We start from the raw sequence: 24,588 nt of genomic DNA, 5'->3' as shown, positions 1-24,588 counted from the left end.
GGTTAACAGCTGAACCACAGGGTCAATCAGGAGAGAAGGGTTAACAGCTGAACCACAGGGTCAATCAGGAGAGAAGGGTTAACAGCTGAACCACAGGGTCAATCAGGAGAGAAGGGTTAACAGCTGAACCACAGGGTCAATCAGGAGAGAAGGGTTAACAGCTGAACCACAGGGTCAATCAGGAGAGAAGGGTTAACAGCTGAACCACAACCTCTGTCCCTACACCAAGGGACCATTTTTGTGGTCTGGGAAATATGTAAGAAATGTGTATTTTTTCTTTAATTCAAATGTGCACTATTGTTTGGTAGTGATGCCACTGACCAGCGAACAATGGGTAAATTAACCTTTATTTCTGGAAATGTAAATTAGTGAAGTGTTCAGCAAGATGACATGTCTACCTTAAGCGTTATTTAAGATACTTTCATAACACCGTCTAGCTAGCTAGCTAGCATTAGAGGTGGTAGGCAGCCTGTTAAAGCGTTGAGGTATTAACCAAACGGTCACTTGTCTGAATCCCCGAGCTGGAAAGGTGGACTAATGTTCCGTTCTGCCCTTGAGCAAAGCAGTTCACCCCCACCTCCCTGGGTGCTGATGATTCAGAAAGGTTTGGTTTAAATGCAGAAAACATATTTCGGTTCAATGCATTCAGTTGTTAGGGAAAGGGGATACCAAGTCAGTTGCACGTTAGTAGCATTAGCTAGCTATATCAAATTTAGCTAGCAGGCTCAGCTAAATAAAAATCCCCCTAGATACTTTACTACAGTATATATCCTAGCCATGTCATTAGATTTGTAATTGAAAGAGAACAAGGTTGTCTCTATTCTTATTGGTTCTTATTGCATTGGTTCTTATTGCATCCACACAACAAAGTGTGGAAAATGTCAAGGGGTCTAAACACTTTCCGAATGCACTGGAGAGTGATGTACTCAGTGAATTCTACCTGGATGGCTGCAGAGTGATGTACTCAGTGAATGCTACCTGGATGGATGACTGGAGAGTGATGTACTCAGTGTATTCTACCTGGATGGATGACTGGAGAGTGATGTACTCAGTGTATTCTACCTGGATGGATGACTGGAGAGTGATGTATTCAGTGAATTCTACCTGGATGGATGGCTGGAGAGTGATGTACTCAGTGTATTCTACCTGGATGGATGGCTGGAGAGTGATGTACTCAGTGAATTCTACCTGGATGGATGGCTGGAGAGTGATGTACTCAGTGAATTCTACCTGGATGGATGGCTGGAGAGTGATGTACTCAGTGAATTCTACCTGGATGGCTGGAGAGTGATGTACTCAGTGAATTCTACCTGGATGGATGGATGGCTGGAGAGTGATGTACTCAGTGTATTCTACCTGGATGGATGGATGGCTGGAGAGTGATGTACTCAGTGAATTCTACCTGGATGGATGGATGGCTGGAGAGTGATGTACTCAGTGTATTCTACCTGGATGGATGGCTGGAGAGTGATGTACTCAGTGAATTCTACCTGGATGGCTGGAGAGTGATGTACTCAGTGAATTCTACCTGGATGGATGGATGGCTGGAGAGTGATGTACTCAGTGAATTCTACCTGGATGGCTGGAGAGTGATGTACTCAGTGAATGCTACCTGGATGGATGGCTGGAGAGTGATGTACTCAGTGAATGCTACCTGGATGGATGGATGACTGGAGAGTGATGTACTCAGTGAATTCTACCTGGATGGATGGATGACTGGAGAGTGATGTACTCAGTGTATTCTACCTGGATGGATGACTGGAGAGTGATGTACTCAGTGTATTCTACCTGGATGGATGGCTGGAGAGTGATGTACTCAGTGAATTCTACCTGGATGGATGGCTGGAGAGTGATGTACTCAGTGAATTCTACCTGGATGGATGGCTGGAGAGTGATGTACTCAGTGAATTCTACCTGGATGGCTGGAGAGTGATGTACTCAGTGAATTCTACCTGGATGGCTGGAGAGTGATGTACTCAGTGAATGCTACCTGGATGGCTGGAGAGTGATGTACTCAGTGAATTCTACCTGGATGGCTGGAGAGTGATGTACTCAGTGAATGCTACCTGGATGGCTGGAGAGTGATGTACTCAGTGTATTCTACCTGGATGGATGGATGGCTGGAGAGTGATGTACTCAGTGTATTCTACCTGGATGGATGGATGGCTGGAGAGTGATGTACTCAGTGAATTCTACCTGGATGGATGGATGGCTGGAGAGTGATGTACTCAGTGTATTCTACCTGGATGGATGGCTGGAGAGTGATGTACTCAGTGAATTCTACCTGGATGGCTGGAGAGTGATGTACTCAGTGAATTCTACCTGGATGGATGGATGGCTGGAGAGTGATGTACTCAGTGAATTCTACCTGGATGGCTGGAGAGTGATGTACTCAGTGAATTCTACCTGGATGGATGGCTGGAGAGTGATGTACTCAGTGAATGCTACCTGGATGGATGGCTGGAGAGTGATGTACTCAGTGAATGCTACCTGGATGGATGGATGACTGGAGAGTGATGTACTCAGTGAATTCTACCTGGATGGATGGATGACTGGAGAGTGATGTACTCAGTGAATTCTACCTGGATGGCTGGAGAGTGATGTACTCAGTGAATGCTACCTGGATGGATGGATGACTGGAGAGTGATGTACTCAGTGAATTCTACCTGGATGGATGGCTGGAGAGTGATGTACTCAGTGAATTCTACCTGGATGGATGGAGAGTGATGTACTCAGTGAATGCTACCTGGATGGATGGCTGGAGAGTGATGTACTCAGTGAATTGCTACCTGGATGGATGGCTGGAGAGTGATGTACTCAGTGAATTCTACCTGGATGGATGGATGGCTGGAGAGTGATGTACTCAGTGTATTCTACCTGGATGGATGGCTGGAGAGTGATGTACTCAGTGAATTCTACCTGGATGGCTGGAGAGTGATGTACTCAGTGAATGCTACCTGGATGGATGGATGACTGGAGAGTGATGTACTCAGTGAATTCTAACCTGATGGATGGCTGTACACAGGACTGCTGCTCAGACTGACAGTAACTACCAAAACAGCAACACAACAGTAACTACCAAAACAGCAGCACAACAGTAACTACCAAAAACAACAGCACAACAGTAACTACCAAAAACAGCAACACAACAGTAACTACCAAAAACAGCAACACAACAGTAACTACCAAAAACAGCAACACAACAGTAACTACCAAAAACAGCAACACAACAGTAACTACCAAAAACAACAGTAACTACCAAAAACAGCAACACAACAATAACTACCAAAAACAGCAGCACAACAGTAACTACCAAAAACAGCAACTACCATAAACAGCAACACAATGAGGATTTGGTGTGACAACAGTAACTACCATAAACAGCAACACAATGAGGATTTGGTGTGACAACAGAGCGCTAAAGGTGCTGGGAAACAATCTCACACTTATTATGAATTCATTTCTGGCGGTTAAATAACTTTGCCCAGAAAAACACTACACACATAACTACTAACTGACTTGGTCTACGTGAGATGGAACCAATGGGGCAACAACCATGTAGCTCACGTGAGAGAGGACGGAATCGTGTGAAATAACAAGTCTCTCTCTGACACTCCATCATTCCCGTGGTGAAAAAGCCAATTCCACAAGACCGACTCACATCTGTGGCTCCCTGTTGTCAGCTAGGAATCCGTGTCAGAGTCCAGGCTTCTGTGAGAGGATCCCACAGCAAAACCTTTCAAATGTTTTGTTTTTTAAATGCTACCAAATATAGTTTACAGAAACTTGTTACAAATGACGGAGTCACCCATGATTCACCAAACAATATTTAGAAAGAGGAAGCAAAGTACTTTAAGCACATGTTTTCATTTCAGTCTCCTTCATTTCCACTAACTGAAGTTAACTGCCAGAATTTGTTTCTATTAATAATGTAACATTAACAGCCATACAGAAAGACTCATGTGAAGGTGAATTACAGAGGAGGAACTTCTTGATGCAATTAAAGCCTTTAAGTCTGGGAAAACTCCAGGGCTGGATAGCATACCAGTGGAGGTTTACCAAACTCCAGGGCTGGAGGGCATACCAGTGGAGGTTTACCAAACTCCAGGGCTGGAGGGCATACCAGTGGAGGTTTACCAAACTCCAGGGCTGGAGGGCATACCAGTGGAGGTTTACCAAACTCCAGGGCTGGAGGGCATACCAGTGGAGGTTTACCAAACTCCAGGGCTGGATAGCATACCAGTTGAGGCATACCAAACTCCAGGGCTGGATAGCATACCAGTTGAGGCATACCAAACTCCAGGGCTGGATGGCATACCAGTGGAGGAATATCAGACCTTTTTCGATGTACTCAGAGCACCATTATTACCATGTTTTAACCACTCCTACATAAATGGTTGACTATCAGATACTCAGCAAGAAGGTCTGAGTTCACTATTACTGAAATAGGATCGAGGTGGTAAATATAACAGGGCTGTCCAAGACTAAAACAAATCTTGGTCGACCAAGAGTTTTCTGTTCCAATCGATTGGTTGACATTTTTAAACATGTATTTTTCCATATATTGACACATCCTACGTGTTTTAATGAAATCAACTATATTCACTGAGCTTGTCTGATTCTTTACGCACACGGTTTGATTAAATAATTAAGACACACAAATGACTAGAGGGAGTCTGACCAGCAATTGATTTGTGACATGACGATTCATTACATGTTTGGTGGTGATGCCAGCAGCAGTAGTAATGTGAATTCATGGTTTCCTCTGTGATGGTTGAATTAGCCCACAGCGTCGGTAAAACAATCCTCATGGTTTCCTCTGCGATGGTTGAATTAGCCCACAGCATCAGTTAAACAATCCTCATGGTTTCCTCTGTGATGGTTGAATTAGCCCACAGCGTCGGTAAAACAATCCTCATGGTTTCCTCTGTGATGGTTGAATTAGCCCACAGCATCAGTTAAACAATCCTCATGGTTTCCTCTGTGATGGTTGAATTAGCCCACAGCATCGGTAAAACAATCCTCATGGTTTCCTCTGTGATGGTTGAAATAGCCCACAGCGTCGGTAAAACAATCCTCATGGTTTCCTCTGTGATGGTTGAATTAGCCCACAGCGTCGGTTAAACAATCCTCATGGTTTCCTCTGTGATGGTTGAATTAGCCCACAGCGTCGGTTAAACAATCCTCATGGTTTCCTCTGCAATGGTTGAATTAGCCCACAGCATCGGTTAAACAATCCTCATGGTTTCCTCTGCGATGGTTGAATTAGCCCACAGCGTCGGTAAAACAATCCTCATGGTTTCCTCTGCGATGGTTGAATTAGCCCACAGCGTCGGTAAAACAATCATCATGGTTTCCTCTGCGATGGTTGAATTAGCCCACAGCGTCGGTAAAACAATCCTCATGGTTTCCTCTGTGATGGTTGAATTAGCCCACAGCGTCGGTAAAACAATCATCATGGTTTCCTCTGCGATGGTTGAATTAGCCCACAGCGTCGGTTAAACAATCCTCATGACTCCTTGAAATGACATTTTCGTTGTCAGTTAACACTATTAATATGGAGTACAATTAAATTGGCACATGGTTTCAATCGAGGTAAAATCAAGCTCACTCAAGCATTTTGTTGAAAACATGATTTAGTTTGTTTTGATAAGCACATTCATCCACTGGGAGGTTCTTCCAGTAGTGACCCATTTAGTAGAGTCTCACAGGTATTCATGTCCGTCTTAACGGTTAAATGTATGTATGTCTTATTTTACTGTCAGGCGGGTGTACCTCTATTTACAATTGGGGAAATGGAAAATGTAATGAAAATATCAATAAAAATGTTCTAATCAGAACAGCGTATAATTTTGAATTGATATGCAGTCAGGACACTTCAACTGTAAATGACCTCAATAAGAAACAATAGTGTTGCTTTGATCACATCAGAAGATATCCTCCTCGCAATCTCCAAAATACAACAGCCACAATACACCTTTGTTTGGACGTTCGTAAAGGACTATTCGCCGAAACCGAAGAGACACAGCTAGCTAACAACTTCCCTTTGCAAGTGGAAAAAAACAGTGGACAGAGACTTGCTAGCTACATTAGCTAGCTAGCTGGGATTTAGCTACATTAGCTAGCTAGCTGGGATTTAGCTACATTAGCTAGCTAGCTGGGATTTAGCTACATTAGCTAGCTAGCTGGGATCTTCCACAAGGAATCTGCCTCCCAAGCAGGTGTGACACCTACTCCCATTGCCTGCTGCACAGCTGCTTTGATTCCACCTGGCGATCTGTTCATCGTCTGTCCTGCCTATCTCCCCCTGTCTGGTACCCCTGCCACACTCCCCTCTCTCCCGAGCGCCGCCGCCTCCAGCACACACACACACCGCAGACTTTGGACTGATCAGAAATGTAAGTAGGCTAATTTAACTTGTGATGCTTACCCAACTAGCAATGAGGAATCGGCCCAGAAGCTGCTCTCTTCCGGGGGGCCGGAACTGATTGAATCGGCCCAGAAGCTGCTCTCTTCCGGGGGGCCGGAACTGATTGAATCGGCCCAGAAGCTGCTCTCTTCCGGGGGGCCGGAACTGATTGAATCGGCCCAGAAGCTACTCTCTTCCGGGGGGCCGGAACTGATTGAATCGGCCCAGAAGCTACTCTCTTCCGGGGAGTCGTAACTGATTGAATCGGCCCAGAATCGGGTGTCGGACTCGGCCCGGAAACAAAATGAATGACTGCCCAGAGTCGGCCCAAGTACTGTACATCGGGTCGTTTCCATCTACCGGAATTCAGACGATGTTGCCGGCATCTTTCCAGCACCGGGGCCTCCCACTCCTCTTTCTATTCTGGTTAGAGCCAGTTTGCGCATTTGTTATAAAATATTACAAATATTTATTTGTGTTGCACCATTGTTCTTATGTACAATAACCAAATACAATTTTCAGTAGCAGATCTTAGACTGATGGACTTTGATAGTACGTCTGGGATAGTACTGACCCTGCAATATGACCCCGTCTGGGATAGTACTGACCCTTCAATATGACCCCGTCTGGGATAGTACTGTCCCTTCAATATGACCCCGTCTGGGATAGTACTGACCCTGCAATATGACCGTCTGGGATAGTACTGACCCTGCAATATGACCCCGTCTGGGATAGTACTGACCCTTCAATATGACCCCATCTGGGATAGTACTGTCCCTTCAATATGACCCCGTCTGGGATAGTACTGCCCCTTCAATATGACCCCGTCTGGGATAGTACTGCCCCGTCAATATGACCCCGTCTGGGATAGTACTACCCTTCAATATGACCCCGTCTGGGATAGTACTACCCCTTCAATATGACCCCGTCTGGGATAGTACTGCCCCTTCAATATGACCCCGTTTGGGATAGTACTGCCCCTTCAATATGACCCCGTCTGGGATAGTACTGTCCCTTCAATATGACCCCGTCTGGGATAGTACTGCCCTTCAATATGACCCCGTCTGGGATAGTACTGCCCCTTCAATATGACCCCATCTGGGATAGTACTGCCCCTTCAATATGACCCCGTCTGGGATAGTACTGCCCCTTCAATATGACCCCGTCTGGGATAGTACTGCCCCTTCAATATGACCCCGTCTGGGATAGTACTGCCCCTTCAATATGACCCGTCTGGGATAGTACTGCCCCTTCAATATGACCCCGTCTGGGATAGTACTGCCCCTTCAATATGACCCCGTCTGGGATAGTACTGTCCCTTCAATATGACCCTGTCTGGGATAGTACTGCCCCTTCAATATGACCCCGTCTGGGATAGTACTGTCCCTTCAATATGACCCCGTCTGGGATAGTACTGCCCCTTCAATATGACCCCGTCTGGGATAGTACTGCCCCTTCAATATGACCCCGTCTGGGATAGTACTGTCCCTTCAATATGACCCCATCTAGGATAGTACTGCCCCTTCAATATGACCCCATCTGGGATAGTACTGCCCCTTCAATATGACCCCGTCTGGGATAGTACTGTCCCTTCAATATGACCCCGTCTGGGATAGTACTGCCCCTTCAATATGACCCCGTCTGGGATAGTACTGTCCCTGCAATATGACCCCGTCTGGGATTTACTTTGAAGTCCATAGTGAAATCAGTTAATACAGGTGAAGTCACTCACTGACAAAGACATGGTGGCTTAGCAGGAGGATTGTAACGCTGTGAACCAAGAGGTTGTGAGTTCAAATCCCAGGTGAGGACATGTTGGATAATATTTACAGTGCTGTATAAACAAACATATGGGAAATGTGTGATGTTCCGGGGAACACCTGGGATTTGAACTCACAACCTCTTGGAGACACACATGGCTACTATCCTAAGGACAGTGAAGTGCAGTGAAATGCCTTTCTTTCAAACTCAAAACACAACAATGCGATAATCAATAACAATGTAATACTAGAAAAAACACATGAGAAATAAGAAGAAATATGAAGAACACAATAAGTAAGTATACTATACTGAACAAAAATATAAACACAACATGTAAATTGTTGGTCCCATGTTTTATGAGCTGAAATAAAATATCCCACAAATGTTCCATGAGCACAAAAATGTATTTCTCTCATTTGGGGCACAAATTAGTCTACATCCCAGTTAGTGAGCACTTCTCCTTTGCCAAGATAATCCATCCACCTGGCAGGTGTGGCATATCAACAAGCTGATTAAACAGCATGATCAATAGAAACGTGCACCTTCTGCTGGGGACCAAAAATAAAGCCACTCTAAAATATGTAGTTAAGCCGAGTACATCACTGGGGCCCAGCTCCCTGCCATCCAGGACCTCTATACCAGGTGGTGGTGAGGACAGCCCAGTACATCACTGGGGCCCAGCTCCCTGCCATCCAGGACCTCTATACCAGGTGGTGGTGAGGACAGCCCAGTACATCACTGGGGCCAAGCTCCCTGCTATCCAGGACCACTATATCAGGTGTTGGTGAGGACAGCCCAGTACATCACTGGGGCCAAGCTCCCTGCCATTCAGGACCTCTATACCAGGTGGTGGTGAGGACAGCCCAGTACATCACTGGGGCCAAGCTCCCTGCTATCCAGGACCACTATATCAGGTGTTGGTGAGGACAGCCCAGTACATCACTGGGGCCCAGCTCCCTGCCATCCAGGACCTCTATATCAGGTGTTGGTGAGGACAGCCCAGTACATCACTGGGGCCCAGCTCCCTGCCATCCAGGAACTCTATATCAGGTGTTGGTGAGGACAGCCCAGTACATCACTGGGGCCAAGCTCCCTGCCATCCAGAACCTCTATATCAGGTGTTGGTGAGGACAGCCCAGTACATCACTGGGGCCCAGCTCCCTGCCATCCAGGACCTCTATACCAGGTGGTGGTGAGGACAGCCCAGTACATCACTGGGGCCCAGCTCCCTGCCATCCAGGACCTCTATACCAGGTGGTGGTGAGGACAGCCCAGTACATCACTGGGGCCAAGCTCCCTGCTATCCAGGACCACTATATCAGGTGTTGGTGAGGACAGCCCAGTACATCACTGGGGCCAAGCTCCCTGCCATCCAGGACCTCTATATCAGGTGTTGGTGAGGACAGCCCAGTACATCACTGGGGCCCAGCTCCCTGCCATCCAGGACCTCTATATCAGGTGTTGGTGAGGACAGCCCAGTACATCACTGGGGCCCAGCTCCCTGCCATCCAGGAACTCTATATCAGGTGTTGGTGAGGACAGCCCAGTACATCACTGGGGCCAAGCTCCCTGCCATCCAGGACCTCTATATCAGGTGTTGGTGAGGACAGCCCAGTACATCACTGGGGCCCAGCTCCCTGCCATCCAGGACCTCTATACCAGGTGGTGGTGAGGACAGCCCAGTACATCACTGGGGCCCAGCTCCCTGCCATCCAGGACCTCTATACCAGGTGGTGGTGTGTACAGCCCAGTACATCACTGGGGCCAAGCTCCCTGCCATCCAGGACCTCTATATCAGGCGGTGTGATAGGAAGGCCAGGAATATGGTTAAAGGCTCCAGCCAACCAAGCCACAGACTGTTCTCTCTGCTTCTGCACAGCAAGCGGTACCGGTGCATCAAGTCTGGCACCCACAAGCTCTTGAACAGCTTCTACCCTTAAGCAATAAGACTGATAAATAGCTACAATACAGCAACACGGACTCTCTGAGTTAACCCTATATCGTTATTGACCTTTTATTTTCTCTATGTACACTGACGGGACTCTACACACTGACGACAGGACTCTACACACTGACGACAGGACTCTACACACTGACAACAGGACTCTACACACTGACGACAGGACTCTACACACTGACGACAGGACTCTACACACTGACAACAGGACTCTACACACTGACAACAGGACTCTACACACTGACGACAGGACTCTACACACTGACAACAGGACTCTACACACTGACAGGACTCTACACGCTGACAACAGGACTCTACACGCTGACAACAGGACTCTACACGCTGACAACAGGACTCTACACGCTGACAACAGGACTCTACACACTGACAACAGGACTCTACACACTGACAACAGGACTCTACACACTGACAACAGGACTCTACACACTGACAACAGGACTCTACACACTGACAACAGGACTCTACACGCTGACAACAGGACTCTACACGCTGACAACAGGACTCTACACGCTGACAACAGGACTCTACACGCTGACAACAGGACTCTACACGCTGACAACAGGACTCTACACACTGACAACAGGACTACACACTGACAACAGGACTCTACACACTGACAGGACTCTACACGCTGACGACAGGACTCTACACACTGACGACAGGACTCTACACGCTGACAACAGGACTCTACACACTGACGACAGGACTCTACACACTGACACTCCAGTATCCCTGTCTCCTTCCCCCTATACATATCTACCTCCATCACTCCAGTATCCCTGTCTCCTTCCCCCTATACATATCTACCTCCATCACTCCAGTATCCCTGTCTCCTTCCCCCTATACATATCTACCTCCATCACTCCAGTATCCCTGTCTCCTTCCCCCTATACATATCTACCTCCATCACTCCAGTATCCCTGTCTCCTTCCCCCTATACATATCTACCTCCATCACTCCAGTATCCCTGTCTCCTTCCCCTATACATATCTACCTCCATCACTCCATCCCTGTCTCTTCCCCCAGTCCAGTATCCCTGTCTCCTTCCCCCTATACATATCTACCTCCATCACTCCAGTATCCCTGTCTCCTTCCCCCTATACATATCTACCTCCATCACTCCAGTATCCCTGTCTCCTTCCCCCTATACATATCTACCTCCATCACTCCAGTATCCCTGACCACAGGGTCAATCAGGAGAGAAGGGTTAACAGCTGAACCACAGGGTCAATCAGGAGAGAAGGGTTAACAGCTGAACCACAGGGTCAATCAGGAGAGAAGGGTTAACAGCTGAACCACAGGGTCAATCAGGAGAGAAGGGTTAACAGCTGAACCACAGGGTCAATCAGGAGAGAAGTTAACAGGTTAGGGTCAACAGCTGAACCACAGGGTCAATCAGGAGAGAAGGGTTAACAGCTGAACCACAGGGTCAATCAGGAGAGAAGGGTTAACAGCTGAACCACAGGGTCAATCAGGAGAGAAGGGTTAACAGCTGAACCACAGGGTCAATCAGGAGAGAAGGGTTAACAGCTGAACCACAGGGTCAATCAGGAGAGAAGGGATAACAGCTAAACCACAGGGTCAATGAGGAGAGAAGGGTTAACAGCTGAACCACAGGGTCAATCAGGAGAGAAGGGTTAACAGCTGAACCACAGGGTCAATCAGGAGAGAAGGGGTTAACAGCTGAACCACAGGGTCAATCAGGAGAGAAGGGTTAACAGCTGAACCACAGGGTCAATCAGGAGAGAAGGGTTAACAGCTGAACCACAGGGTCAATCAGGAGAGAAGGGTTAACAGCTGAACCACAGGGTCAATCAGGAGAGAAGGGTTAACAGCTGAACCACAGGGTCAATCAGGAGAGAAGGGTTAACAGCTGAACCACAACCTCTGTCCCTACACCAAGGGACCATTTTTGTGGTCTGGGAAATATGTAAGAAATGTGTATTTTTTCTTTAATTCAAATGTGCACTATTGTTTGGTAGTGATGCCACTGACCAGCGAACAATGGGTAAATTAACCTTTATTTCTGGAAATGTAAATTAGTGAAGTGTTCAGCAAGATGACATGTCTACCTTAAGCGTTATTTAAGATTTAAGACTTTCATAACACCGTCTAGCTAGCTAGCTAGCATTAGAGGTGGTAGGCAGCCTGTTAAAGCGTTGAGGTATTAACCAAACGGTCACTTGTCTGAATCCCCGAGCTGGAAAGGTGGACTAATGTTCCGTTCTGCCCTTGAGCAAAGCAGTTCACCCCCACCTCCCTGGGTGCTGATGATTCAGAAAGGTTTGGTTTAAATGCAGAAAACATATTTCGGTTCAATGCATTCAGTTGTTAGGGAAAGGGGATACCAAGTCAGTTGCACGTTAGTAGCATTAGCTAGCTATATCAAATTTAGCTAGCAGGCTCAGCTAAATAAAAATCCCCCTAGATACTTTACTACAGTATATATCCTAGCCATGTCATTAGATTTGTAATTGAAAGAGAACAAGGTTGTCTCTATTCTTATTGGTTCTTATTGCATTGGTTCTTATTGCATCCACACAACAAAGTGTGGAAAATGTCAAGGGGTCTAAACACTTTCCGAATGCACTGGAGAGTGATGTACTCAGTGAATTCTACCTGGATGGCTGCAGAGTGATGTACTCAGTGAATGCTACCTGGATGGATGACTGGAGAGTGATGTACTCAGTGTATTCTACCTGGATGGATGACTGGAGAGTGATGTACTCAGTGTATTCTACCTGGATGGATGACTGGAGAGTGATGTATTCAGTGAATTCTACCTGGATGGATGGCTGGAGAGTGATGTACTCAGTGTATTCTACCTGGATGGATGGCTGGAGAGTGATGTACTCAGTGAATTCTACCTGGATGGATGGCTGGAGAGTGATGTACTCAGTGAATTCTACCTGGATGGATGGCTGGAGAGTGATGTACTCAGTGAATTCTACCTGGATGGCTGGAGAGTGATGTACTCAGTGAATTCTACCTGGATGGATGGATGGCTGGAGAGTGATGTACTCAGTGTATTCTACCTGGATGGATGGATGGCTGGAGAGTGATGTACTCAGTGAATTCTACCTGGATGGATGGATGGCTGGAGAGTGATGTACTCAGTGTATTCTACCTGGATGGATGGCTGGAGAGTGATGTACTCAGTGAATTCTACCTGGATGGCTGGAGAGTGATGTACTCAGTGAATTCTACCTGGATGGATGGATGGATGGCTGGACCTGGATGGATGGCTGATGTACTCAGTGAATTCTACCTGGATGGCTGGAGAGTGATGGATGTGAATTCTACCTGGATGGCTGGAGAGTGATGTACTCAGTGAATTCTACCTGGATGGATGGCTGGAGAGTGATGTACTCAGTGAATGCTACCTGGATGGATGGCTGGAGAGTGATGTACTCAGTGAATGCTACCTGGATGGATGGATGACTGGAGAGTGATGTACTCAGTGAATTCTACCTGGATGGATGGATGACTGGAGAGTGATGTACTCAGTGTATTCTACCTGGATGGATGACTGGAGAGTGATGTACTCAGTGTATTCTACCTGGATGGATGGCTGGAGAGTGATGTACTCAGTGAATTCTACCTGGATGGATGGCTGGAGAGTGATGTACTCAGTGAATTCTACCTGGATGGATGGCTGGAGAGTGATGTAGTCAGTGAATTCTACCTGGATGGCTGGAGAGTGATGTACTCAGTGAATTCTACCTGGATGGCTGGAGAGTGATGTACTCAGTGAATGCTACCTGGATGGCTGGAGAGTGATGTACTCAGTGAATTCTACCTGGATGGCTGAGAGTGATGTACTCAGTGAATGCTACCTGGATGGCTGGAGAGTGATGTACTCAGTGTATTCTACCTGGATGGATGGATGGCTGGAGAGTGATGTACTCAGTGTATTCTACCTGGATGGATGGATGGCTGGAGAGTGATGTACTCAGTGAATTCTACCTGGATGGATGGATGGCTGGAGAGTGATGTACTCAGTGTATTCTACCTGGATGGATGGCTGGAGAGTGATGTACTCAGTGAATTCTACCTGGATGGCTGGAGAGTGATGTACTCAGTGAATTCTACCTGGATGGATGGATGGCTGGAGAGTGATGTACTCAGTGAATTCTACCTGGATGGCTGGAGAGTGATGTACTCAGTGAATTCTACCTGGATGGATGGCTGGAGAGTGATGTACTCAGTGAATGCTACCTGGATGGATGGCTGGAGAGTGATGTACTCAGTGAATGCTACCTGGATGGATGGATGACTGGAGAGTGATGTACTCAGTGAATTCTACCTGGATGGATGGATGACTGGAGAGTGATGTACTCAGTGAATTCTACCTGGATGGCTGGAGAGTGATGTACTCAGTGAATGCTACCTGGATGGATGGATGACTGGAGAGTGATGTACTCAGTGAATTCTACCTGGATGGATGGCTGGAGAGTGATGTACTCAGTGAATTCTACCTGGATGGATGGAGAGTGATGTACTCAGTGAATGCTACCTGGATGGATGGCTGGAGAGTGATGTACTCAGTGAATTGCTACCTGGATGGATGGCTGGAGAGTGATGTACTCAGTGAATTCTACCTGGATGGATGGATGGCTGGAGAGTGATGTACTCAGTGTATTCTACCTGGATGGATGGCTGGAGAGTGATGTACTCAGTGAATTCTACCTGGATGGCTGGAGAGTGATGTACTCAGTGAATGCTACCTGGATGGATGGATGACTGGAGAGTGATGTACTCAGTGAATTCTAACCTGATGGATGGCTGTACACAGGACTGCTGCTCAGACTGACAGTAACTACCAAAACAGCAACACAACAGTAACTACCAAAACAGCAGCACAACAGTAACTACCAAAAACAACAGCACAACAGTAACTACCAAAAACAGCAACACAACAGTAACTACCAAAAACAGCAACACAACAGTAACTACCAAAAACAGCAACACAACAGTAACTACCAAAAACAGCAACACAACAGTAACTACCAAAAACAGCAACACAACAGTAACTACCAAAAACAACAGTAACTACCAAAAACAGCAACACAACAATAACTACCAAAAACAGCAGCACAACAGTAACTACCAAAAACAGCAACTACCATAAACAGCAACACAATGAGGATTTGGTGTGACAACAGTAACTACCATAAACAGCAACACAATGAGGATTTGGTGTGACAACAGAGCGCTAAAGGTGCTGGGAAACAATCTCACACTTATTATGAATTCATTTCTGGCGGTTAAATAACTTTGCCCAGAAAAACACTACACACATAACTACTAACTGACTTGGTCTACGTGAGATGGAACCAATGGGGCAACAACCATGTAGCTCACGTGAGAGAGGACGGAATCGTGTGAAATAACAAGTCTCTCTCTGACACTCCATCATTCCCGTGGTGAAAAAGCCAATTCCACAAGACCGACTCACATCTGTGGCTCCCTGTTGTCAGCTAGGAATCCGTGTCAGAGTCCAGGCTTCTGTGAGAGGATCCCACAGCAAAACCTTTCAAATGTTTTGTTTTTTAAATGCTACCAAATATAGTTTACAGAAACTTGTTACAAATGACGGAGTCACCCATGATTCACCAAACAATATTTAGAAAGAGGAAGCAAAGTACTTTAAGCACATGTTTTCATTTCAGTCTCCTTCATTTCCACTAACTGAAGTTAACTGCCAGAATTTGTTTCTATTAATAATGTAACATTAACAGCCATACAGAAAGACTCATGTGAAGGTGAATTACAGAGGAGGAACTTCTTGATGCAATTAAAGCCTTTAAGTCTGGGAAAACTCCAGGGCTGGATAGCATACCAGTGGAGGTTTACCAAACTCCAGGGCTGGAGGGCATACCAGTGGAGGTTTACCAAACTCCAGGGCTGGAGGGCATACCAGTGGAGGTTTACCAAACTCCAGGGCTGGAGGGCATACCAGTGGAGGTTTACCAAACTCCAGGGCTGGAGGGCATACCAGTGGAGGTTTACCAAACTCCAGGGCTGGATAGCATACCAGTTGAGGCATACCAAACTCCAGGGCTGGATAGCATACCAGTTGAGGCATACCAAACTCCAGGGCTGGATGGCATACCAGTGGAGGAATATCAGACCTTTTTCGATGTACTCAGAGGACCATTATTACCATGTTTTAACCACTCCTACATAAATGGTTGACTATCAGATACTCAGCAAGAAGGTCTGAGTTCACTATTACTGAAATAGGATCGAGGTGGTAAATATAACAGGGCTGTCCAAGACTAAAACAAATCTTGGTCGACCAAGAGTTTTCTGTTCCAATCGATTGGTTGACATTTTTAAACATGTATTTTTCCATATATTGACACATCCTACGTGTTTTAATGAAATCAACTATATTCACTGAGCTTGTCTGATTCTTTACGCACACGGTTTGATTAAATAATTAAGACACACAAATGACTAGAGGGAGTCTGACCAGCAATTGATTTGTGACATGACGATTCATTACATGTTTGGTGGTGATGCCAGCAGCAGTAGTAATGTGAATTCATGGTTTCCTCTGTGATGGTTGAATTAGCCCACAGCGTCGGTAAAACAATCCTCATGGTTTCCTCTGCGATGGTTGAATTAGCCCACAGCATCAGTTAAACAATCCTCATGGTTTCCTCTGTGATGGTTGAATTAGCCCACAGCGTCGGTAAAACAATCCTCATGGTTTCCTCTGTGATGGTTGAATTAGCCCACAGCATCAGTTAAACAATCCTCATGGTTTCCTCTGTGATGGTTGAATTAGCCCACAGCATCGGTAAAACAATCCTCATGGTTTCCTCTGTGATGGTTGAAATAGCCCACAGCGTCGGTAAAACAATCCTCATGGTTTCCTCTGTGATGGTTGAATTAGCCCACAGCGTCGGTTAAACAATCCTCATGGTTTCCTCTGTGATGGTTGAATTAGCCCACAGCGTCGGTTAAACAATCCTCATGGTTTCCTCTGCAATGGTTGAATTAGCCCACAGCATCGGTTAAACAATCCTCATGGTTTCCTCTGCGATGGTTGAATTAGCCCACAGCGTCGGTAAAACAATCCTCATGGTTTCCTCTGCGATGGTTGAATTAGCCCACAGCGTCGGTAAAACAATCATCATGGTTTCCTCTGCGATGGTTGAATTAGCCCACAGCGTCGGTAAAACAATCCTCATGGTTTCCTCTGTGATGGTTGAATTAGCCCACAGCGTCGGTAAAACAATCATCATGGTTTCCTCTGCGATGGTTGAATTAGCCCACAGCGTCGGTTAAACAATCCTCATGACTCCTTGAAATGACATTTTCGTTGTCAGTTAACACTATTAATATGGAGTACAATTAAATTGGCACATGGTTTCAATCGAGGTAAAATCAAGCTCACTCAAGCATTTTGTTGAAAACATGATTTAGTTTGTTTTGATAAGCACATTCATCCACTGGGAGGTTCTTCCAGTAGTGACCCATTTAGTAGAGTCTCACAGGTATTCATGTCCGTCTTAACGGTTAAATGTATGTATGTCTTATTTTACTGTCAGGCGGGTGTACCTCTATTTACAATTGGGGAAATGGAAAATGTAATGAAAATATCAATAAAAATGTTCTAATCAGAACAGCGTATAATTTTGAATTGATATGCAGTCAGGACACTTCAACTGTAAATGACCTCAATAAGAAACAATAGTGTTGCTTTGATCACATCAGAAGATATCCTCCTCGCAATCTCCAAAATACAACAGCCACAATACACCTTTGTTTGGACGTTCGTAAAGGACTATTCGCCGAAACCGAAGAGACACAGCTAGCTAACAACTTCCCTTTGCAAGTGGAAAAAAACAGTGGACAGAGACTTGCTAGCTACATTAGCTAGCTAGCTGGGATTTAGCTACATTAGCTAGCTAGCTGGGATTTAGCTACATTAGCTAGCTAGCTGGGATTTAGCTACATTAGCTAGCTAGCTGGGATCTTCCACAAGGAATCTGCCTCCCAAGCAGGTGTGACACCTACTCCCATTGCCTGCTGCACAGCTGCTTTGATTCCACCTGGCGATCTGTTCATCGTCTGTCCTGCCTATCTCCCCCTGTCTGGTACCCCTGCCACACTCCCCCTCTCTCCCGAGCGTCGCTCGCCTCCAGCACACACACACACCGCAGACTTTGGACTGATCAGAAATGTAAGTAGGCTAATTTAACTTGTGATGCTTACCCAACTAGCAATGAGGAATCGGCCCAGAAGCTGCTCTCTTCCGGGGGGCCGGAACTGATTGAATCGGCCCAGAAGCTGCTCTCTTCCGGGGGGCCGGAACTGATTGAATCGGCCCAGAAGCTGCTCTCTTCCGGGGGGCCGGAACTGATTGAATCGGCCCAGAAGCTACTCTCTTCCGGGGGGCCGGAACTGATTGAATCGGCCCAGAAGCTACTCTCTTCCGGGGAGTCGTAACTGATTGAATCGGCCCAGAATCGGGTGTCGGACTCGGCCCGGAAACAAAATGAATGACTGCCCAGAGTCGGCCCAAGTACTGTACATCGGGTCGTTTCCATCTACCGGAATTCAGACGATGTTGCCGGCATCTTTCCAGCACCGGGGCCTCCCACTCCTCTTTCTATTCTGGTTAGAGCCAGTTTGCGCATTTGTTATAAAATATTACAAATATTTATTTGTGTTGCACCATTGTTCTTATGTACAATAACCAAATACAATTTTCAGTAGCAGATCTTAGACTGATGGACTTTGATAGTACGTCTGGGATAGTACTGACCCTGCAATATGACCCCGTCTGGGATAGTACTGACCCTTCAATATGACCCCGTCTGGGATAGTACTGTCCCTTCAATATGACCCCGTCTGGGATAGTACTGACCCTGCAATATGACCGCGTCTGGGATAGTACTGACCCTGCAATATGACCCCGTCTGGGATAGTACTGACCCTTCAATATGACCCCATCTGGGATAGTACTGTCCCTTCAATATGACCCCGTCTGGGATAGTACTGCCCCTTCAATATGACCCCGTCTGGGATAGTACTGCCCCGTCAATATGACCCCGTCTGGGATAGTACTACCCCTTCAATATGACCCCGTCTGGGATAGTACTACCCCTTCAATATGACCCCGTCTGGGATAGTACTGCCCCTTCAATATGACCCCGTTTGGGATAGTACTGCCCCTTCAATATGACCCCCTCTGGGATAGTACTGTCCCTTCAATATGACCCCGTCTGGGATAGTACTGCCCCTTCAATATGACCCCGTCTGGGATAGTACTGCCCCTTCAATATGACCCCATCTGGGATAGTACTGCCCCTTCAATATGACCCCGTCTGGGATAGTACTGCCCCTTCAATATGACCCCGTCTGGGATAGTACTGCCCCTTCAATATGACCCCGTCTGGGATAGTACTGCCCCTTCAATATGACCCCGTCTGGGATAGTACTGCCCCTTCAATATGACCCCGTCTGGGATAGTACTGCCCCTTCAATATGACCCCGTCTGGGATAGTACTGCCCCTTCAATATGACCCCGTCTGGGATAGTACTGCCCCTTCAATATGACCCCGTCTGGGATAGTACTGTCCCTTCAATATGACCCTGTCTGGGATAGTACTGCCCCTTCAATATGACCCCGTCTGGGATAGTACTGTCCCTTCAATATGACCCCGTCTGGGATAGTACTGCCCCTTCAATATGACCCCGTCTGGGATAGTACTGCCCCTTCAATATGACCCCGTCTGGGATAGTACTGTCCCTTCAATATGACCCCATCTAGGATAGTACTGCCCCTTCAATATGACCCCATCTGGGATAGTACTGCCCCTTCAATATGACCCCGTCTGGGATAGTACTGTCCCTTCAATATGACCCCGTCTGGGATAGTACTGCCCCTTCAATATGACCCCGTCTGGGATAGTACTGTCCCTGCAATATGACCCCGTCTGGGATTAACTTTGAAGTCCATAGTGAAATCAGTTAATACAGGTGAAGTCACTCACTGACAAAGACATGGTGGCTTAGCAGGAGGATTGTAACGCTGTGAACCAAGAGGTTGTGAGTTCAAATCCCAGGTGAGGACATGTTGGATAATATTTACAGTGCTGTATAAACAAACATATGGGAAATGTGTGATGTTCCGGGGAACACCTGGGATTTGAACTCACAACCTCTTGAGACACACATGGCTACTATCCTAAGGACAGTGAAGTGCAGTGAAATGCCTTTCTTTCAAACTCAAAACACAACAATGCGATAATCAATAACAATGTAATACTAGAAAAAACACATGAGAAATAAGAAGAAATATGAAGAACACAATAAGTAAGTATACTATACTGAACAAAAATATAAACACAACATGTAAATTGTTGGTCCCATGTTTTATGAGCTGAAATAAAATATCCCACAAATGTTCCATGAGCACAAAAATGTATTTCTCTCATTTGGGGCACAAATTAGTCTACATCCCAGTTAGTGAGCACTTCTCCTTTGCCAAGATAATCCATCCACCTGGCAGGTGTGGCATATCAACAAGCTGATTAAACAGCATGATCAATAGAAACGTGCACCTTCTGCTGGGGACCAAAAATAAAGCCACTCTAAAATATGTAGTTAAGCCCAGTACATCACTGGGGCCCAGCTCCCTGCCATCCAGGACCTCTATACCAGGTGGTGGTGAGGACAGCCCAGTACATCACTGGGGCCAAGCTCCCTGCTATCCAGGACCACTATACCAGGTGGTGGTGAGGACAGCCCAGTACATCACTGGGGCCAAGCTCCCTGCTATCCAGGACCACTATATCAGGTGTTGGTGAGGACAGCCCAGTACATCACTGGGGCCAAGCTCCCTGCCATTCAGGACCTCTATACCAGGTGGTGGTGAGGACAGCCCAGTACATCACTGGGGCCAAGCTCCCTGCTATCCAGGACCACTATATCAGGTGTTGGTGAGGACAGCCCAGTACATCACTGGGGCCCAGCTCCCTGCCATCCAGGACCTCTATATCAGGTGTTGGTGAGGACAGCCCAGTACATCACTGGGGCCCAGCTCCCTGCCATCCAGGAACTCTATATCAGGTGTTGGTGAGGACAGCCCAGTACATCACTGGGGCCAAGCTCCCTGCCATCCAGGACCTCTATATCAGGTGTTGGTGAGGACAGCCCAGTACATCACTGGGGCCCAGCTCCCTGCCATCCAGGACCTCTATACCAGGTGGTGGTGAGGACAGCCCAGTACATCACTGGGGCCCAGCTCCCTGCCATCCAGGACCTCTATACCAGGTGGTGGTGAGGACAGCCCAGTACATCACTGGGGCCAAGCTCCCTGCATCCAGGACCACTATATCAGGTGTTGGTGAGGACAGCCCAGTACATCACTGGGGCCAAGCTCCCTGCCATCCAGGACCTCTATATCAGGTGTTGGTGAGGACAGCCCAGTACATCACTGGGGCCCAGCTCCCTGCCATCCAGGACCTCTATATCAGGTGTTGGTGAGGACAGCCCAGTACATCACTGGGGCCCAGCTCCCTGCCATCCAGGAACTCTATATCAGGTGTTGGTGAGGACAGCCCAGTACATCACTGGGGCCAAGCTCCCTGCCATCCAGGACCTCTATATCAGGTGTTGGTGAGGACAGCCCAGTACATCACTGGGGCCCAGCTCCCTGCCATCCAGGACCTCTATACCAGGTGGTGGTGAGGACAGCCCAGTACATCACTGGGGCCCAGCTCCCTGCCATCCAGGACCTCTATACCAGGTGGTGGTGTGACAGCCCAGTACATCACTGGGGCCAAGCTCCCTGCCATCCAGGACCTCTATATCAGGCGGTGTGATAGGAAGGCCAGGAATATGGTTAAAGGCTCCAGCCAACCAAGCCACAGACTGTTCTCTCTGCTTCTGCACAGCAAGGACCGGTGCATCAAGTCTGGCACCCACAAGCTCTTGAACAGCTTCTACCCTTAACAATAAGACTGATAAATAGCTACAATACAGCAACACGGACTCTCTGAGTTAACCCTATATCGTTATTGACCTTTTATTTTCTCTATGTACACTGACAGGACTCTACACACTGACAGGACTCTACACACTGACGACAGGACTCTACACACTGACAACAGGACTCTACACACTGACGACAGGACTCTACACACTGACGACAGGACTCTACACACTGACAACAGGACTCTACACACTGACAACAGGACTCTACACACTGACGACAGGACTCTACACACTGACAACAGGACTCTACACACTGACAGGACTCTACACGCTGACAACAGGACTCTACACGCTGACAACAGGACTCTACACGCTGACAACAGGACTCTACACGCTGACAACAGGACTCTACACACTGACAACAGGACTCTACACACTGACAACAGGACTCTACACACTGACAACAGGACTCTACACACTGACAACAGGACTCTACACACTGACAACAGGACTCTACACGCTGACAACAGGACTCTACACGCTGACAACAGGACTCTACACGCTGACAACAGGACTCTACACGCTGACAACAGGACTCTACACACTGACAACAGGACTACACACTGACAACAGGACTCTACACACTGACAGGACTCTACACGCTGACGACAGGACTCTACACACTGACGACAGGACTCTACACGCTGACAACAGGACTCTACACACTGACGACAGGACTCTACACACTGACACTCCAGTATCCCTGTCTCCTTCCCCCTATACATATCTACCTCCATCACTCCAGTATCCCTGTCTCCTTCCCCCTATACATATCTACCTCCATCACTCCAGTATCCCTGTCTCCTTCCCCCTATACATATCTACCTCCATCACTCCAGTATCCCTGTCTCCTTCCCCCTATACATATCTACCTCCATCACTCCAGTATCCCTGTCTCCTTCCCCCTATACATATCTACCTCCATCACTCCAGTATCCCTGTCTCCTTCCCCTATACATATCTACCTCCATCACTCCAGTATCCCTGTCTCCTTCCCCTATACATATCTACCTCCATCACTCCAGTATCCCTGTCTCCTTCCCCCTATACATATCTACCTCCATCACTCCAGTATCCCTGTCTCCTTCCCCCTATACATATCTACCTCCATCACTCCAGTATCCCTGTCCCCTTCCCGCTATACATATCTATCTCCATCACTCCAGTATCCCTGTCCCCTTCCCCCTATACATATCTACCTCCATCACTCCAGTATCCCTGTCTCCTTCCCCCTATACATATCTACCTCCATCACTCCAGTATCCCTGTCCCCTTCCCCCTATACATATCTACCTCCATCACTCCAGTATCCCTGTCCCCTTCCCCTATACATATCTATCTCCATCACTCCAGTATCCCTGTCCCCTTCCCCTATACATATCTACCTCCATCACTCCAGTATCCCTGTCCCCTGACCCCCTATACATATCTACCTCCATCACTCCAATATCTCCTGACCCCCTATACATATCTACCTCCATCACTCCAATATCCCTGACCCCCTATACATATCTACCTCCATCACTCCAGTATCCCTGACCCCCTATACATATCTACCTCCATCGCTCCAGTATCCCTGTCCCCTTCTACCTCCATCATACATATATCTCCATCACTCCAGTATCCCTGTCCCCTTCCCCCTATACATATCTACCTCCATCACTCCAGTATCCCTGTCTCCTTCCCCCTATACATATCTACCTCCATCACTCCAATATCCCCTGACCCCCTATACATATCTACCTCCATCACTCCAATATCCCCTGACCCCTATACATATCTACCTCCATCACTCCAATATCCCTGACCCCTATACATATCTACCTCCATCACTCCAATATCCCCTGACCCCCTCCATATCTATCCATCCTCCAATATCCCCCCCTATACATATCTACCTCCATCACTCCAATATCCCCTGACCCCCTATACATATCTACCTCCATCACTCCAATATCCCCTGACCCCCTATACATATCTACCTCCATCACTCCAATATCCCTGACCCCTACATACATATCTACCTCCATCACTCCAATATCCCCTGACCCCTATACATATCTACCTCCATCACTCCAATCCCCTGACCCCCTATACATATCTACCTCCATCACTCCAATATCCCTGACCCCTATACATATCTACCTCCATCACTCCAATATCCCCTGACCCCCTATACATATCTACCTCCATCACTCCAATATCCCTGACCCCCTATACATATCTACCTCCATCACTCCAATATCCCCTGACCCCTATACATATCTACCTCCATCACTCCAATATCCCCTGACCCCTATACATATCTACCTCCATCACTCCAATATCCCTGACCCCCTATACATATCTACCTCCATCACTCCAATATCCCTGACCCCTATACATATCTACCTCCATCACTCCAATATCCCTGACCCCCTAT

At 47.1% G+C, this 24,588-nt stretch overlaps 1 protein-coding gene across 1 annotated transcript in view; it reads right to left on the bottom strand.

The window, feature by feature from the left end:
• The window catches only part of LOC115127422 (insulin-like growth factor 2 mRNA-binding protein 2), a 133,749-nt gene that overhangs the window by 91,502 nt on the left and 17,659 nt on the right, over positions 1-24,588 (bottom strand).

Source organism: Oncorhynchus nerka, linkage group LG3 (assembly GCF_034236695.1).
Source record: "Oncorhynchus nerka isolate Pitt River linkage group LG3, Oner_Uvic_2.0, whole genome shotgun sequence".
Lineage (NCBI taxonomy): Eukaryota > Metazoa > Chordata > Actinopteri > Salmoniformes > Salmonidae > Oncorhynchus > Oncorhynchus nerka.
This window is presented reverse-complemented; position numbering and strand designations above follow the sequence as displayed.